Source organism: Salvelinus namaycush, chromosome 24 (assembly GCF_016432855.1).
Source record: "Salvelinus namaycush isolate Seneca chromosome 24, SaNama_1.0, whole genome shotgun sequence".
NCBI classification, from domain to species: Eukaryota; Metazoa; Chordata; class Actinopteri; order Salmoniformes; family Salmonidae; genus Salvelinus; species Salvelinus namaycush.
Genome location: NC_052330.1, coordinates 32,812,503 through 32,821,874, shown reverse-complemented (window position 1 = coordinate 32,821,874; position 9,372 = coordinate 32,812,503).

The following is a 9,372-nucleotide window of genomic DNA, read 5'->3' as shown; positions in this document are numbered from 1 at the left end:
CCAATTAGGCACATTTAGGCAGACTTGATACAAAATATTGTCCAGTATTGCCATGCTTCACTGCATCGAGCTGAAACTTTGCACACACACTGCTTCCATCTAGTGGCCAACATCTATATTGCGCCTAAACTGCATTATATTATAACATTATATTATGGCCTTTCTCTTGCATTTCAATGATGATGGAACACAACATTTTTTTGTTTGTATTATCTTTTACCAGATCTAATGCATTACATTCTCCTACATTCATTTCACATTTCCACAATCTTCAAAGTGTTTCCTTTCAAATGGTACCAAGAATATGCATATCCTTGCTTCAGGTCCTGAGCTACAGGCAGTTAGATTTGGGTATGTCATTTCAGGCGAAAATTGAAAAAAAGGATCCGATTCTTAAACCTAATTTCTGCTCTGAAAATTGACCCCAGACCATAAGCTCTCAGAAATATCCACAGCTATTATAAGCTAAAAAGGAGAAATGGAGAGTACAGTATACATGAACTACGAGATTAACCCCTACCTCTATCACATCCCTCTCCTTCATACAGAGCCGTAGTGTCTCTTGTATCTATCTGTCCTTATTGGCCCTGCCATCTTTCATCCTGGCTCTGAGACTGGCCAGCTCTCTCTGGTACACCTCCCACTCCAGCTGCTACCCCAGGGAAGTCCTACGCCCCACTCCAATGCAGCTCCCTATTGGTCGCCTCCTCCACGGCCAGCCTGGAGGTCAGCTGGGCGCAGGCCGTAGTTGAAAATGGGGGGAAAACGCAGAGGCAGGGAGAAAGGACTTTGGATCCTCTCATCCAATGCGATTTTAGAAATTGTAGAAGAGATGGGCGCAATGAATCAAGGAAAGATTAATTGAGAATAAGCAAGTACCTCCTCGTGCCATGGCCTCAGCTGTCTCCTCCTGCCCTTGGTTCTACTCCCTGAGCCAGGCCTGCAGGACAGACTGCCGCTGGGCCTCCTCTTCCAGGGCCTCCTCCCTCACCTCCTGCTTCAGGCCCAGGTTGCATGCCCACGTCTCCGACAGCTCGACGTCTTTACGGTGCACCTCCTTCCTTGCATTAGGCCAGATGCCCCAGCAACTCCGCTAGCTCCCTACACAACCCCTCAGCCTGCTGGGTGAGGTCCTTCAGCTGGGCCTGGGACAACTCTATGTCCTTACACACCTGGGGGAGGGAGAGAGAGGAGAAGGAGACAAGAGTAGGAGAAGATGGAGGGAGGGAGGACAGGAAGGGAGGAGAGGGAGGAGGAAGAGGAGGGCAATGAGAGCAGGATGCGAGGAGAAAGAGGAGGAGGGCAGTGAAAGCAGGAGGCGAGGAGAAAGAGGAGGAGGATGGCAGTGAAAGCAGGAGGCGAGGAGAAAGAGGAGGAGGATGGCAGTGAAAGCAGGAGGCGAGGAGAAAGTGGAGGAGGAAGAGATGAAGAGAGGAATGAGAAAATTAAGAAAGGTATGTGAAGAGGACAAACACCAGATTGAACATAGATAGTAAAAGGCCAGGGCTCAGTTCAGCTCAGTATTAAGGATATAGTCCAGGTTTGTTTAAGGCAGATTGGTTCTCATTGCATTTGCTGATACCACTCTAAGCCCATGCTGTCTAGCCTACGAGGGACTGACTCCGCAAGGCTTTGTCCCAGCTCAGAGCTCTACGCCTAATCAGTTAATTGAGCACTTAATTCTTTGCATCCTAATTTATTATTTTAGAGGAGAAATTATTTGGGGTATTAATTCACGTCACATAGTCAGAGAGCCAGGTGTGAGTCAGTCAGTCAGTCAGCTGCTGCTGATGGGAAGAGAGTTTGGAGGTGACAGACTCATTTAGCAGAAACAACAGGGAGGTGACTTTCACACTAATAATGACTGGATGACTGACTACAGCTAATCACTTGTTAACCTTTTTAACAGTCACCGAGAGGAGTACATTTTTATCACTTTTCAACTCGGCAACAAGTCACCCACAATAGATACTTTCAAGTATCTTTACATACCTCTCACAGTACATCTCACTGCCACTGTCTCCTCAGTTCCTCCATCTCCCTCTCCATCCTCTTACATTTGGCCCTCCACTGTCTGACTGCTTCCTGGTCTTCTTTCAGTTCCTCTCTCCTCCTTGTGCTGTCATGGAGCTGGGCCTCTGTGTCCTCAGCCCTGATTAGGGCATGGGCCCTCTCCGCAGCACCGTAAGCAGGGGATGGGCCCTCTCCGCAGCACCCTGATCAGGGCATGGGCCCTCTCCGCAGCACCGTAAGCAGGGGATGGGCCCTCTCCGCAGCACCCTGATCAGGGCATGGGCCTGAATGCTTTCCGAATGCACTGTATATAAATGTACACTTCTCAAAAAAATAAAGGGAACACTAAAATAACACATCCTTGATCTGAATGAATGAAATATTCTTATTAAATACTTTTTTCTTTACATAGTTGAATGTGCTGACAACAAAATCACACAAAAATTATCAATGGAAATCAAATTTATCAACCCATGGAGGTCTGGATTTGGAGTCACACTCAAAATGAAAGTGGAAAACCACACTACAGGCTGATCCAACTTTGATTTAATGTCCTTAAAACAAGTCAAAATGAGGCTCAGTAGTGTGTGTGGCCTCCACGTGCCTGTATGACCTCCCTACAACGCCTGGGCATGCTCCTGATGAGGTGGCGGATGGTCTCCTGAGGGATCTCCTCCCAGACCTGGACTAAAGCATCCGCCAACTCCTGGACAGTCTGTGGTGCAACGTGGCGTTGGTGGATGGAGCGAGACATGATGTCCCAGATGTGCTCAATTGGATTCAGGTCTGGGGAACGGGCGGGCCAGTCCATAGCATCAATGCCTTCCTCTTGCAGGAACTGCTGACACACTCCAGCCACATGAGCTCTAGCATTGTCTTGCATTAGGAGGAACCCAGGGCCAACCGCACTAGCATATGGTCTCACAAGGGGTCTGAGGATCTCATCTCGGTACCTAATGGCAGTCAGGCTACCTCTGGCGAGCACATGGAGGGCTGTGCGGCCCCCCAAAGAAATGCCACCCCACACCATGACTGACCCACCGCCAAACCGGTCATGCTGGAGGATGTTGCAGGCAGCAGAACGTTCTCCACGGCATCTCCAGACTCTGTCACGTCTGTCACATGTGCTCAGTGTGAACCTGCTTTCATCTGTGAAGAGCACAGGGCGCCAGTGGCGAATTTGCCAATCTTGGTGTTCTCTGGCAAATGCCAAACGTCCTGCACGGTGTTGGGCTGTAAGCACAACCCCCACCTGTGGACGTCGGGCCCTCATACCACCCTCATGGAGTCTGTTTCTGACCGTTTGAGCAGACACATGCACATTTGTGGCCTGCTGGAGGTCATTTTGCAGGGCTCTGGCAGTGCTCCTCCTTGCACAAAGGCGGAGGTAGCGGTCCTGCTGCTGGGTTGTTGCCCTCCTACGGCCTCCTCCACGTCTCTTGATGTACTGGCCTGTCTCCTGGTAGCGCCTCCATGCTCTGGACACTACGCTGACAGACACAGCAAACCTTCTTGCCACAGCTCGCATTGATGTGCCATCCTGGATGAGCTGCACTACCTGAGCCACTTGTGTGGGTTGTAGACTCCGTCTCATGCTACCACTAGAGTGAAAGCACCGCCAGCATTCAAAAGTGACCAAAACATCAGCCAGGAAGCATAGGAACTGAGAAGTGGTCTGTGGTCACCATCTGCAGAACCACTCCTTTATTTGGGGTGTCTTGCTAATTGCCTATAATTTCCACCTGTTGTCTATTCCATTTGCACAACAGCATGTGAAATTTATTGTCAATCAGTGTTGCTTCCTAAGTGGACAGTTTGATTTCACAGAAGTGGAGTTACATTGTGTTGTTTAAGTGTTCCCTTTATTTTTTTGAGCAGTGTATATATACTGTATATATACACACAACTGTTCAAAAGTTTGGGGTCACTTAGAAATGCCCTTGTTTTTTAAAGAAAATAAAAAATGTTGTCCATTAAAATAACATCAAATTGATCATCAAATTGAACATTGTTAATGTTGTAAATGACTATTGTAGCTGGAAATGGCAGATTTTTTAATGGAATATCTACATAGGCGTACAGAGGCCCATTATCAGCAACCATCACTCCTGTGTTCCAATGGCATGTTGTGTTAGCTAATCCAAGTTTATAATTTTAAGAGGCTAATTGATCATTAGAAAACCCTTTTGCAATTATGTTAGCACAGCTAAAATATTTTGTGCTGATTAAAGAAGCAATAAAACTGGCCTTCTTTAGACTAGTTGAGTATCTAGAGCATCAGCATTTGTGGGTTCGATTACAGGCTCAAAATGGCCAGAAACAAAGAACTTTCTTCTAAAACTCATCTATTCTTGTTCTGAGAAAGTAAGGCTATTCCATGCGAGAAATTGCCAAGAAACTGAAGATATCGTACAACGCTGTATATTACTCCCTTCACAGAACAGCGCAATCTGGCTCTAACCAGAATAGAAAGAGGAGTGGGAGGCCCCGGTGCACAACTGAGCAAGAGGACAAGTACATTGGAATGTCTAGTTTGAGAAACAGATGTCTCACAAGTCCTCAACTGACAGCTTCATTAAATATTACCCGCAAAACACCGATCTCAAAGTCGACAGTCAAGAGGCGACTCCGGGATGCTGGCCTTCTAGGCAGAGTTCCTCTGTCCAGTGTCTGTGTTCTTTTGCCCATCTAAATATTACATTTTTATTGGCCAGTCTGAGGTATGTCATTTTCTTTGCAACTCTGCCTAGAAGGCACATTCATGAGATCCCTTTACTGATAAAACCAGGAAGAAAGTACCTCAGCTCTTGTGTGGTGTCTAGTAAGAAAGCCTTTGGCTTTGAAGAGGAAGGAAGTTGAATACAGAATACATGACTAAGGTAGAATTCACATGCACACACTTCAAAGCGTTCCAGGGCTCTACAGTGCTACCATTTTGGGGGCATATGCATCTAAATATGTTGCTGTGCTACCTGGAATTATAATTTGGGAGCACAAGTGCCCCTAAAAAAATTCAATAATAGTCACCAAGGTAATAATGATTGTAATTTATTCGCTGTCCCGCAGCCTCAGTAGTATCCAAACAGAAAGAAAGGAAAAAGGAGAGCCTCTTCAGGACATGAGCTCCAAAGTAGCTAGGATTCATATAGGGCCAATTTTAAACATGTTTTTTTCTGGTGCTCCTAATATTTTGTAATTGGTGCAATTATTATTATTAAAAGGAGAAATCTGTAATTACTACATACATTTTTTGACTTATAAATTAATAAAATAAACCCATTGATTCCTGAAGAGTATAACTTATAAATGTCCCATGGACTTAGTACCCCATCAGAAGCAAATATATAAAAGATTGTTTTTCCAATGTTTGTAAACAAAATAAATGTAAACAAACACTGTATAGCTTCAAAACATGGCTATAACTATAACTTTGATATCATGATGGTCAGTCCCTGCATCCATAGCTCTGTCTATGAATTTGAGTTTGGTTACATTTCTCAAGCCCCATCCCTCAGCTTTTTACTGAAACAGTGGCGACGATGATGCTTTGTTATCAATTTCAACAGCAGATTGCTGCTTTACTACCTCAGATTTGTCAATCTGGTTCTAAATTCATTTGTGTGCTCTTAGATTTTTCAATTTAGGAGCACATATGCTCATTGTAAAACATGTCACTGTAGAGCTCTGCATTTGCAAATACACGCACACACGTTAATCTTCTCATCTCTGATCTCAGCAGTTTGTTCTTGAGGGCCTCCTCAGTTTCCAGGCCCTGAGCATCCTGTCTCATCAGGGAGCACACAAAGACACACACATACAGAGTAATGAATGATACATACACACACCCCAGCCTGCAGCACTCTACATGTAGTATGTACCACATTCAAACTACATGAGTCTTTAGGGTAGTTGATAAGCGAACACAGGAGGAGAATATGACTAATGGTGTTACAGTTGAGAGCGGCAGGTAGCCTAGTGGTTAGAGCATTGGACCAGTAACCAAAAGGTTGCTGGATCGGTTCCCCAAGCTGACAAGGTAAAAATCTGTCGTTCTGCCCGTGAACACGGCAGTTAACCCACTGTTCCCTGGTAGGCCGTCATTGTAAATAAGAATTTGTTCTTAACTGACTTGCCTAGTGAAATAAAGGTTCCATTCCATCTCCTCTCAAATAGATCTGTGGGTTTCTAATAGGGCTTAGCATCCAATCCCACACATGCCTGTTACTGGTCTGTCCTGTGAAGGCTTAGTGATGTATTACCGGCCTGTAAGACACCGTCCATCATTTCCATCCATTCATATCATCACTCTGAGTAGAGTAGACCCACTGGATTGTAGCCTCAGAATCAAACTAACCAGGACCTCTCCCTTCAGTAGTAAATAGATCATTTCCTCTCCCTTTTTTATTTTGCCTTAATTTGGGAACAAATTACATTATTTCCCATAGCCCCGAGGGCAGCCTGGATTCTCAATAGAAGAAGAAGCTCCCTGCACAGTGGATAAAGATACAAATGACTTAAAAACACCTCTCGTGTCACTGCTTCTCTCTGTGGAGAGGAGACAGGAGGGGATGGCTAGAGTTGAACCTCAGCTAAACGCTGCTCCCCGGTGGTAGCTTTCCGAACTGGTCCTAAAGAACAAAATAATTAAATCATGACATGGATAATTGCAAGTGGGATGAGTTGATGTGAGAACAGTTAACATGGTTTGTGTTAATGATAAGAGCAGTGGTGGAAAAAGTACTTAATTGTCAAACTGGAGTAAAAGTAAAGATGCCTTAATAGAAAATGACTCAAGTAAAAGTGAAAGTCCCCCAGTGAGTACTTGAGTAAAAGTCTAAAAGTATTTGGTTTTAAATATATTTAAGTATCAAAAGTAAATGGAATTGCTAAAATGTACTTAAGTATCAAAAGTAAAAGTATAAATAATTTCAAAATCCTTATATAAAGCAAACCAGAAGGCACAATTTTATTGTATTTTTTGTTGACAGATAGCCAGGGGTACACTCCAACACTCAGACATAATTTACAAACCAAGCCTTTGTGTTTAATGAGTCTGCCAGATCAGAGGCAGTAGGGATGACCAGGGATGTTCTCTTGATAAGTGTGTGAATTGGACCATTTTCCTGTCAAAATGTAATGAGTACTTTTGGGTGTCAGGGAAAATGTATGGAGTAAAAAGTACATTATTGTCTTTAGGATGGTAGTAAAGTAAAAATAGGCAAAAATATAAATAGTAAAGTAAAGTACAGATACCCCCAAAAAAACGCTTCAAGTGGTGCTTTAAATGATTTTACTTAAGTTCCACACACCACTGGATAAGAGGGTGAGATGGGGTGATTATTGCAGAATGGTGGAGGTGGAGTTGGTGGGACGGTGCGATGTGGGATGAATGAGGGTTATGTCAGGGAAAGTTAGCAGAGGTTTACTGTGTGTGGGTATGTATTAGCTAGCGAGTAGGTGGAGGTGGTGTGAGGGTGATAACTACGATGAAGGTTACGTTAAAGAAGGGTAGAAGAGGTGGGGTGTGTGTGGGCATGTATTAACCAAAGAGAGAGGGATGGGACTGGGAGTAGTGTCACCTCCTGCAGTTTGTCAGACATGTTCCCACACTGTTCTGGTCGTCTCGCTGACACGCTCTGTCGCTCCGAACTCATCTCCCTCTCAATCTCCTGCAGACACTTCTCCACATGAGGCGACACCTGGGGGGGCGGAGAAAGTCACTGTAGGTTACAGCACGAAGCTTTCATCTTCAGAGTGCAGCAGCTAAGGTTAGAACTGGAATGTGGAAGTAAAGTATTTGAAGTGATGTAAATAACTCACTGAGTCCTGTCTCTGAAGTCGACAGGTGCTTTGAAGGATTCTCCAAGACTCAGACCTTAGAGAAAGAGAAAAATAGAAATGAATGAATGAATGAATACACACACAACATATTTGTGTAACGGATGTGAAATGGCTAGCTAGTTAGCGGGTACGCGCTAGTAGCGTTTCAATCAGTTACGTCACTTGCTCTGAAACCTAGATGTAGTGTTGCCCCTTGCTCTGCAAGGGCCGCGGCTTTTGTGGAGCGATGGGTAACGACGCTTCGTGGGTGACTGTTGTTGATGTGTGCAGAGGGTCCCTGGTTCGCGCCCGGGTCGGGGCGAGGGGACGGTTTAAAGATATACTGTTACATTTGCACATAGTCTACCTGTTCCTCCTGAGGATCTCTGTCCATGTTATCTCCCAGTCTCAGCTGGTCACTGCGCAGGTCTCTGAATGACTGGTGCAGGACGTGGACCTGAGAAGGTGGTGAGGGGCACAGGGAGTACAATCACTACTTGAAACATCAACAAGGACTGAATAATGCTGTTATTACACAGGCATAACTGTTTTAAACTGTCACTGTGAAAATGGACCCAAATGGCCCTCTACTGGTTATAGTCTCTAACTACACTACAATGGTGGGTTGAACATTTTAAAGATAGCATAGCTTTGACAGGTCTTACATCCTCGTCTGGCAGACTGGGGTCTCTGAAGCGGACTGTAGCCGATCTGGCCCTCCTCCTATCTCCTCCTCCAGCAGACTCAGAGCTCCCACAGACCTTCAGGACAGACGTGGGGTCGAAGCGCTGGCCCTCTACACAAACCTACACAGATATGTAATAAACTATGTCACTGTTTTATAACTGTAGCCCACCACCATCTCTTGACCATCTGACAGAGGAGCAAGGTGTACGGGTACAGTTGCTTATAGTGTATGACAACTGACTAGATGCTTTTTATAGAGGAGATCAAGTTTATAACTTCCCTGCCTGGGCTGATGAGACAGTGGATTGTGTAGTCAGATGGAACAGAGTAAATAGACATTTTAACATCATAGATTTAGCCGGTGGTAACTTGTGGAATAGACAAGACCAGCAGGAGTGCGCTTTTAACCAATCAACATTCAGGATTAGACCCACCCGTTGTATAAAGCTTCATAGACATTATACATTGTATAGGACAGACATGATTGTTCTCACCTGATCCATAGCCAGCCTCCAGGTCGCTGGTGTGCAGGGTGGAGGCGACACCCTACGGGCTCCTGAGGACCTACGCAGCCTCTGCCTCCTCCAGATTCTCCTCTTAGCCGAGAGGGAGAGCGACGGAGAGGGAAGATGAGCTAGAAATGGGTCTAATTGACTCAACAACCAAAAACACATATCTAAGTTTAGCTTTTCTTAATGAACCAGAACATCTCCAGTTATTTATTCTTTTTTTCTCAAAGTTAGCTGGCTAACTCATTGATTCTGCTTTGTAGTATACCCCTCTGGGAAGAGAATACTAGCCTACCTGTAGTGCTTCCCAGCGGGTTAATTTTCTCTGAGATCCCTGCAGCAT